The 10,292-nt window shown below is 38.6% G+C and overlaps 1 long non-coding RNA gene across 2 annotated transcripts in view; it reads left to right on the plus strand.

The window, feature by feature from the left end:
- Window positions 1-9,490, plus strand: part of LOC108446381 — a 48,386-nt gene extending 38,896 nt beyond the window's left edge. For both annotated transcript variants that reach the window (XR_001861556.1, XR_001861555.1), the window contains one exon: window positions 6,976-9,490. This is a non-coding gene — a long non-coding RNA (uncharacterized LOC108446381). The remainder of the gene's footprint in view (window positions 1-6,975) is intronic.
- The last annotated feature ends 802 nt before the right edge of the window (window positions 9,491-10,292 follow it).

A 10,292-nucleotide genomic window follows, 5' to 3' on the forward strand; every position in this document is an offset into this window, starting at 1 on the left:
AATCCTGGAATTGTCTGCCAAGGGAGGTGGTGGAATCACCATCCCTGGATGTGTTTAAAAAAAGATTGAATGTGGCACTCAGTGCCATGGTTTAGTTGAGGTGTTAAGGCATGGGTTGGACTCAATGATCTTAGAGGTCTCTTCCAACCTGGTGATTCTGTGATTCTGTGATTCTTTGCCTCAGTTTTTAAGAGCAACACCAGTCATCCTCCAGGTACCCAGCCCCCTGAGCTGGAAGATGGGAATGGGGAGCAGAATGAAGCCCCCATAATCCAAGGGGAAATGGTCAGTGACTTTCTACACTGCTTAGAGACACACAGGTCTCTAAGGCTGGATGGGATCCCCTCAAGGGTACTGACAGTGCTGATGGAAGTGCTCACAAGCCACTCTGCATCATTTACCCGCAGTTATGGCTAACTGGACAGGTACCAGGTGACTGGAAGTTTGGAAACATGACACTCATTTACAAAAAAGGCTGGAAAGACAATCAAGGGAACCACAGGCCTGTCAGTCTGACCTCGGTGCCAGGGATGGTCATGAAGCAGATCACCCTGAGTGCCATCACACAGCATGTGCAGGACATCAAGGGGATTGGTCCCCATCAGCCAAGGTTTGTCAAAGGCAGGTCCTGCTTGACCAACCTGATCTCCTCCTATGACAAAGTGACCCATGGATGAGGGGATGTTGTACACATGGACTTCAGCAAAGCCTTTGACACTGTCTCCTACAGCACCATCCTGGTGAAGCTGGCAACCCACAGCTTGGACAGGTGCACCCTTCACTGGGTTAAGAACTGGCTGGATGGCCAGGCCACCAGAGTAGTGGTGAATGGAGTTACATCCAGCTGTCAGTTGGTCACCACTGGACATCCCAGGGCTCAGTACTGGGGCCAGTCTTGTTTAATATCTTCATTGATGAGGAGATTGATGAGTGCACCCTCAGTCAGTTTGCAGATGACACCAAGTTTGGCAGAAGCGTTGATCTGCTGGAAGGTTCAAAGGCTCTGCAGAGGGATCTAGACAGGCTGGATCTATGGGCCAAGAACAATGGTAGGAGGTTCAAAAAAGCCGGGTGCCAGGTCCTGCCCTTGAGTCACAATAACCTCAAGCAGCGCTAGAGGCTGGAGCAGAGTGACTGGAAAACTGCTTGTCAGAAAAGGCCCTGGTCAACAGCAGCTGAACATGAGCCAGTGTGTGCCCAGGTAGCCAAGAAGGCCAATGGCATCCTGGCCTGTATCAGCAACAGTGTGGTCAGCAGGACCATGGCTGTGATCACCCCCCTCTTCCTGGCACTGGTGAGAACACATGTTAAACCCTGTGCTCAGTTTTGGGCCTCTCATGACAAGAAAGATATTGAATTGCTGCAGTGTATCCAGAGAAGGGCAATGGAGCTGGAGAAGTATTTGGAGCACAAGACCTGTGAGGAACAGCTGAGGGAGCTTGGTTTGTTTAGCCTGGAGAAAAGGAGGCTCAGGGGAGACCTTAGTGCTCTCTACAGCTGCCTGAGAGGAGATTGTGGCAAGGTAAGCGTCAGCCTCTTCTCCCAGGCAACCAGCGACAGGGCAAGGGGAAACTGACATTGCTCCATGGGAGGTTTAGATTAGACTTGAGGAAAAATTTCTTCATGGAAAGGGTTATCAACAGGAACAGGCTGCCCAGGGAAGTGGTTGACTTACCATCCCTGGAGGTATTTAAAAGATGTGTAATTGTGGCTCTTAGGGACATGGCTTAGGTGTGGCATCGGCAATGCTGGGTTAATGGTGAGACTAGATAATCTTAAAGGCTTTTCCAACCTAAAATGATTCCAACCTAAAATGTAATACTGGGTAACTCTTAAACAGTGTAAGAATTCCATTTTAATCTCTCTGTTTCCCAGTGATGGTCAAAATTAGGAAGGAGGTTTTTTTTGATGGAGTGATGCAACAGTAGGAAAATAAGATTATTTTATCCAATGAAATCCATTCCTGTTCTATAATAAAACTCAGAAAACAGATGCAATTTGAGACAAATGTCCTTAAAAGGGTGGAGGAAGTACTGTACCTCAGGTCAATTTTGACTGGGCTGTAGCATCTAATCTTCTCCTTTCCTGGAGTCCTCCAGATTATAAAAACATAAGATATGACATCCAGTATCAGGTGGTTGGTGTCTCAGGTTCTGTATCCTATTATCTGTAACAGCAGTTATGCAGAACTGCAGAAACACAGAACAAGGCCCATTCTAAACAAAATAGCGGATAGTCTGTAACATATGATGGTCCATAACTTCCACTGGATACCAATTCAGTTGTGAAATACAGAAATTTCTATGGCAACTAGTCCTGATCCACATGAAATTTGACTGCCCTAGGATTAGAAGGCAACACTGTTGTTGGGGCTCAGGAATAGTATTCCTCAGTTTAGTGCTCTCACCAAAAAAATCCCTCCCACCCCCTATGCGTGGCCAGAGAGGAGAGTGGGAGGCACAAAAGGAAGATCATGGCTTGAGATGAGAACAATTTACTGGAAAAAGCGATGAGATGAGAAAATGGACTGTAACAGTGACAACACTAATCACAAAAGTGTAAAAAGAGAGGGTGATTTACATGCAAAATGCTCACCAAGCCCCAGAAAATGCAACAATGCCAGATGCACCCTGTGCAAGCCACGCTTGTTCCCCCCAACAGATACCCTTCTTCTTGGAAGTGAGAGTCACTTTCCTCCACCCCTGGCAGTGATGGTAGCAAATAACCTGAGGGTCTTGGCCATGCCCACATGACTTCAGGCCCCTCACCCTCTTGGGTGCTGTGAAAAATTAACTCTGTCTTTGGCCAAAACGAGGACAAACCATTGTTACTTCATGTGAAAATGCAATTTATTTTTTTTCCCCACCATTCAATTTTTTTATACTTTCATCAAATATACATGTATGATATGGAGCTTTTTGGAATAGTTCTCTACTGTCCTGCACTTTGTAAGGTCACTTCTGACTGTGTTCTGTGACTATATAAGATTTCTAGTCTAGAAAACCATTTTGGGCCACATTTCTAAATAAAGAAAATGTAAGCCTTTAATGTACAGTTACAGCCACTCACATCTGACTAAAGTCACAATCCTAATAAAAATATATAACAACTCAAAATATTTTTATATTTTTATGTTAAATAATATTTTAATATTAAATAATATTAAAAATATTTTTATATTAATTAAAGGAATTGTAATGAGAGTTATAATTAATGTAGCTCAGATTCCCTGGGAAAAAATATAAATGTGTATTTTGTAGGCTGTAGGCGGGAAATCGTGTTTTAAAATGTTTGTTTGGCTTTTTCTCACTGGTATGTTGGTGAAGAAAAAGGAAGGCAAATCTTCACTACCACACTATAGGGTGGAAAAGAAATACAGTGTGCTTTCCTGACATAGACCCTCTGTAATGCAGGGGGCTCCCACACTCTGCTGCTTTGAGTGGTAATATATGTGGGCTTTTCTCATCACTGAATGGTATGGTTTATATGAATTGATACTGCTCTCTCTCATTTTGTCCTGACAGAATACAGAGGGAAATAGGATTGTGTGCCTCTCCCTGAGTGCACATACATGCTGTGCTGATTCAGTTAGGACCTGTGGAGGTAAAAGCATTGCATAGGTCTTGGTCCAATGCTTCTATAATTATCCTGATACAATCTGTGGCTACCTAAAACTTTTCATGTTCACCAGAGGACTTGCTGATTACTGTAATGAAGTATTTCACCCAAAGTTTTGTTTTGATACCACGGAAGTAGGAGACATTTTGGTGTATACAGGATAAACAAAACATTTAAAAATAAATTTCCTAGAAAATCTGCTTGCTGCCTTTGGGAACAGAATATATTAAGAGAAAGGTAAAAAGCCCATCTCCAACAAAACACAGAAGCACAGGCTTTGTGCTGGTACTTTTCAAAATCCAGAGGGCTTTTACGTGCTGGTGACAGCACAGCTCCAATGGTCTTATGCAAACAGAGCAGTTAAAAGACACTAAAGACTGTGTGGTAAAAGCATGGCAAACTGAATTTTAATATCCCTCATTTCTTGCAAATCTCAGAGGAGTCAGAAGCTCAAAATTCCCCCTTTGTGGGCTAGCAGTGGTCTTGTGTCTCCTTGTCATAAAATGGCTAGAGGAAATATCTGCCTGGGATCTGTGCAGAGTTCTGCTTTTATGAAAAAGAGACAGAAAAAGAGACCTGGCATTTTAAGAGCCACAAAAGTGTTAAGGCTTCTTTCACAAAGATCTCTCCATACCAGTGAGATTCTGCAAATGTAAACAGTTTTCTTCGGCCAGGAATTTTCAGGTAAATCTGAAAAGGTCAGTAGCACACATGTTAGAAGTAAATAAAAACAGTTAATAATGAGGCCATAGTTTGAAGTTCTTGCTCAGATTTATTCAGTGAAAATTGGACCTTTGGAAAAAAAACTCCAGAATTTCCCCAATAGCATTTTAATATTTAGGTGATAAGGCAATATACTCTACTTCCTATATCCTTACGCACAATATTGGTCACAACACATAAATGCAGTAATTTATCCCTAACAGTATATTTTATGTGGAAAGTCTTGCAATGAAACTGTCCATTTTTCTGATTTAAAAAAAAAATGTTCATGGTTTGACAAAGATTAAATCATCCTTCAGTGCTTATCTGTGTGCTGTATTTGTGAATATGAATAGGTCATTGTCTTCAAAGTTACTGTTCATGCATCAAAAATTCAACATATGCATGAGTTTATACAGGAACTTGATGTTAAATAAGTGTTAGGAATGTATTGTGCTTGTATTGCTCTATCAGTGTCTTTTGGATAGAGTTTGAGAACATTTCTGTTGCTATGGGGAGCATTCACTCCCTGCCTCTTATCCTGTAATAGTTTTGTGGTTATGTAGAAGACAGCCTGTAATGTAGTCAATTTTTTTATTTTCATGAAAATAAAAGTAACCTACACAGAAATAAAATATACTACAATGTAAAAATGTTAAAAGTCATTAAATGTTAAATCCCTTATTTCAAAAATCCCCTACTGCACCCTTAAGGGGGTAGTCACTTAATCTCTTCTTCACTCAAAATTTTCATTATCTTCAATCAAGACAGTCCTTCACAAGATCAGAAGGTGATCCCTGAATTCAGCTGAATTTTGCTAAATAACTATATTTAATGCAAAATTCCTAAATCTGGCCATCCTGATGGTTTCTAAGTGCTTGAAGTTACATTTTTGGATCCTATGCATCCACCAAGTGAGATAGCAAAACCAGAGGCATTGAAAAGAAAAAGCTGAAAATCACTTATTAGATTAGTCTACACTTGGACTTGTTGCCTGTAAGTATCACGCTATACTGCAACACCATATAGGGGAAGCAGATTGCACAGTCATGGCAGATCATTTCATTAGTGTAAGAAATAATTCCAGTATTACAAGCAATTTGGATGGGTGCTATGGTATATTGATCTTTAAAAAGAGGCTGCTATTCCTCATATCCGACAGAGTTTGAGGTCTTCAAAAGCAGTTCCTAGATCATTGTTACAACTAAATGTAAATTAGACATGATCTTCAGCTCTAACTAGCTGACTAGTCTTAACTATAATAATCCCTTTCCATCAGTGCTTTGTAATGCTTTGGAACATAACTTAGTGGAGACCCAGTGCCACCTTTCCTTCCAACACATTCAGCTTCCACTAACTTCAACAGGAAATTAAGGGAACAACTTTGCTAAGAATGGAAGCTGTAAACATAATTCATCATGAGTTTTTTTGTTCATACAATTCTACAGGACACATTAAGACACAAGGAGAAAACTAAGTGTTTGAAGGCAAATACTGCCTGCCTGGCTCTTTCAAATCACTAGGTCAAATTCTGGTTTTAGTATAATTGTAATTACAGGATTGCTTTCAATTTATGTGGGAGTAGTGGAGACAAGAATTTGTCCCACTGAGATTACTTTGTAGGCTGATGTAGCAACACATCAAGATTAGTAGAGATAGAAAAATTTGGCTCACAAGGGAAAAACCTTCAGGATTTATAGTCTGACTGAGAAAAGTAAGAGTGCGTAGAATGTCTGATTACACTACAAAAAGGATGTTAAAAGTTCTATAATTTCTGGTTTTCTGTATTTACACATACAAGACAATAAAAATCCTATGTTAAATACAAAGTAAAGTGAATGTTACTAATAAATTACTTTGTCCTAAAGCAACATCCCACCTGTCCCAATACTGTGGCATTTATGACTATGGTGAGGATGTATCAAGCAACTATTTAGACTCTCTCTCAGGTCGCAGAGTAAAATGCCTTCCACGGAAAGCTGAAGGATGGAATGTAAGTTATAATATAATTTTCCAGCTGTTCAAAAAATGTGTATCATAGTTCCTATTTCACAACTGCAGTAAAATTAACTGATAGCCATACTCATCTGGGCCCAATTCTGTAAAGTGTTAAGAGTCCTGAATTTCTGCTTTTCTGTTGAGGTCAGTGGGAGTCTAGAGTCAGCGAGCATTTTGCAATCAAAATAAGAGGAGAAAAGTAGATCTCTCCTCAGTTCTCGAGAGCAGGGCCAACAGCCAATAACATCAAACTGATCCTACCACCATTAAATTAAGTCCAAGACACATCAGTATGAAACAGGGTGCCAGTGAAATTTGCTCTGCATTAGATAACTTGTGTCTGTTTCTCTAACATTAACTTTGGAGGTCTCTTGGATAAACAGCAAGACAGAGTATGAAAGATGCTTGTTTTCTGCATCCCACTGGAAAAGAATCAAAAAAAATCATCTATGTGAACTGCGGTTACAATGGTAAAAAGTTTCTAGAAGTACTTTATTTGCAAAATATTTATGCAATCTCTGCAAAAGAAATGAGTACTATCTTAATCTTTACATCAGTTCTTATTTTAAAGCCAAAAAAGATTGTCTGCTTTAGGAGGATAACAAATTTGACAATTTTCATCTGTCTAATAGATGTAAATTTTCATTTTTCTTTTAGTGCTCTGAAGGAACAACATCACAGCTGGACACATTTTCTGAGGATTGTAAATTTTTTACTGAGGACTCTAAGGCTTTAACCTTGTTATTTCTTTACTTCAACTGGAATATTCCACTCTACTGACACAAGCTTCTTTCCACTTGTCACTCAGTCTACACCTCAAGGCCAACAAGGTTCCTCATTCAAGAACTTCGTCTCAAGTAATCTCTTTACTCAAATGCTGAACGGCACCATTGAAATGGCCCAATACAAATGGGCCATTCCTTTATTCAATGGTCAATCCCCTTCTCTCTCACATCTCAGATTATGAACACCATCTTGATTTGATACAGGGCGAAAAGAAACAAGTGTTTCCATAGGATTTCAGCCTGACTTTTTCTTAAGAAACTTGATTTCTTTGAGTGTCAAGCTCCCTTTGAATAGTGTTTTAATGGATCATTAAGAGAAAAGAGTCTAAAATCTTACTCTGTTGCTCTGATAAATTCAGTATCTATGAGAGAAAACTGCAAATCATTCCAAAATGTCTCAATAATATTTAACAGAGAAGATGAATGTTCACCTGAAGTCTGAGCCTACTTACACAAAATTTAGATTCCTGAGTCATCTATTTTGTCTGTAAAGTTACTAATGTGAAAAGAAGATTACTGCTGTCACAAGAGCTCCACTAACAACTTTACCATTAATATTCTTATTATTTCCTTACAATATAATTTGTTACAGTGTCATCCAGGTTGATACTCTGTAGCAGGTCCTTCTGCCCCCTGTGTCTATTCAGAGCCTTAGACATGAACGGGAAGGCAAAACCAAATAGAAATTCAATTACTCTCCTGCAATCCAAACACCGTATCTCTGAAAATGGCTGTACCTTACAAAGCATGAAGTCAATAAAGTCAGTAAATGCATCATATTTATAACCAGAGTAACCTGATTTTGCAGAGATGCAACGAGGAGCTAGTCAAATAAAAAACTCACAGCATGGAAACTTATCATAAACTCAAAGGAAAACAATCAGGTAGCCAGATATCTATACACTAATACATATCCAGACAGGATTAGTTATGATGGTTTGCTCATTTAATGATTCCCAAGGCCTTCTTTATTCTGTAGCTTCTAACAACCTTTTTAAAAACCTCTTGAGACCTTTCTCTAAATGAGTCATTTCTTTCTGGGAAAAAGGAAGAAAAAGGTGCACGATACAAATACTACAATAAAGAGAAATATTACTTGTATAGTCCAACTGTGATGTTCTTTCACTGTTTTATACAGCTTGTATCTTTCTTTGAGAAAAAAAAATTTAAGTGAACGTTATTCCAGGCTGGTGCAACAGGCCTCCCAAAAAAACCAAACAAATAAAAGCAGCGGAAGAAAAAGGTACTAGTTGGAATTTACTTACTTAATAGTCTACTTTCATCCATTCTTTAAAAAACATAGGGGTTAGCCCCTATTGTGTCATAATCGTTATGGTATTTTAGTCACCTTGACCCATCTACTTAATTTAGATATGCCTTGTTAGCATTAGAACTTCCATACCAAAATTCCACTTTATAGTTTTCAACAGCCAAAAGCAGGAGCAAAGAGTCAAACAAATTATTGCAGTCTCTTAACATTTCAATCCATTATGATGCAGACAAATGAAATGTTAAATGTCATAATGCTTGTAAAACTATGATCTAGCTGTAGCCTGCTCCACACTAAGGCTCTTCCCAGTCCCTATTAATAAAGCCATACAGATAACAGAAATGGCTTGAAAGAAAATTCTAGTGTCAGCATATTTGAGTAGAATCCACTGCCTGAGAGAGCAACCCTGTTTGTTTTTTTTTTTCCTATCCTTCCTCATCAAATAGGTGGGGTACTTTCAAATAATTCCTCTATGAATTTGAGAGGGAACAAGGAGTACAGAAATAATCTCCCTGCACAATACGACCCCCCTTCTAACGTCAAGATTTCATGGTCCCTAAAATAAGTTGTCATTCAACCTCCCCAGGCTCGTTGCCTAGGTCTCTTTAGATCAGAAGCTGCTGGTCGTATTGACTGGTGCTAAAGTATGTGTGATGGTTTTCCTGATAGGCTCAACTATCTGTCAGGGACTGAGCTGAGGCCACTAAACTAATTTCATGTTGGAGTTCAGGTTTGAGTCATTTTTAAACAACATTAACATATTTCATGTATTTTCTCTCCAAGAGAAGAAAAAAACCCAAACCCTTGAGAGGGTAAAGCAGAATAGTTTCTGTAACATAAGGATATAAGGTAATCTTAAATATGATAAATGTATGATCTGCCTATGACTTGCTGTCAATTACAGAATTTATCCCATATCAGATGAAACAAGTTTAATAAACCACTTAAATGTTATAAGGTATGCTTTCTACCAACATGAATTATGTATCTATCTTCAGCCAAATGTACGTGTTCTATCACTCTGAATATTAAATACAAAAACTATGTTTAAATAATGTGAAGGGTTTGATTTAAAGCAACAAAAGCCAATAAATTCAAAGTTTATACTGGCACTCTATCCTTAACTCACACAAATTGTTTCAAACAGGTATAATGGCATGAATTACACCCCTCTTACATTTATGTTTCTACTTCTATATTTGAATTTTCTGGGTTCTGTTAGTCTAAGTCTCTCCATGAGTGTCTTTAAACAGAGTTCTAAAATGTAATTTATTAGCTTTGTTTCTATTTTTTAAGGCAAAATTATGCCTTATGGAAAATTTTAAAAGGAACATTTTTTTTTTCCTGAGGATGGAATGGTTCCTTCAGAACTGTTTTAGTTTCTCTAAATCAGAATGCTTAAAATATTTATTAATTACTGTTAACTTTGTATTAACTTGCAGAAGAGATTGTATGGGCTCCCTCCGAGCTTTTCTGATCTCTTGGTTTACCATAGACCTGGCTAGATATTTAGTATGCTCATTAAATAATAATTGTTATAAAATTTGTAGAGTCTTAGCAATAGCAAAGTGAATGTCTGCAGTGTTTGTTTCAAATACTGTGTTGGGTTTTAGCTGCTTTGCTGTTTCTATCTTCTTATATGTGATCACATAACTGTGAATAGGACTGTATGAGCCCAAAAAAAATTCTCCCCAAATGGGATCCACCTGAGGATTGTATGTAAGGCTGTTTGGGGGAAAAAAGCCCAAATGGTTAGAAAACACAAAAAAAAGTGTGATTTTTATATCTATGGGAATGCTGTTGGCCAAGAAGTACCTATAAGTCCTTGGGGAGAGGTTGAGAATGAAGCAAGATGGCATTCAACAGTTTGGTGTCTCAGGACAGCACATAAATGCAAATCTCAACACATAAGTACAAAT

Source organism: Corvus brachyrhynchos, unplaced genomic scaffold, assembly GCF_000691975.1.
Source record: "Corvus brachyrhynchos isolate BGI_N302 unplaced genomic scaffold, ASM69197v1 scaffold194, whole genome shotgun sequence".
NCBI lineage: Eukaryota > Metazoa > Chordata > Aves > Passeriformes > Corvidae > Corvus > Corvus brachyrhynchos.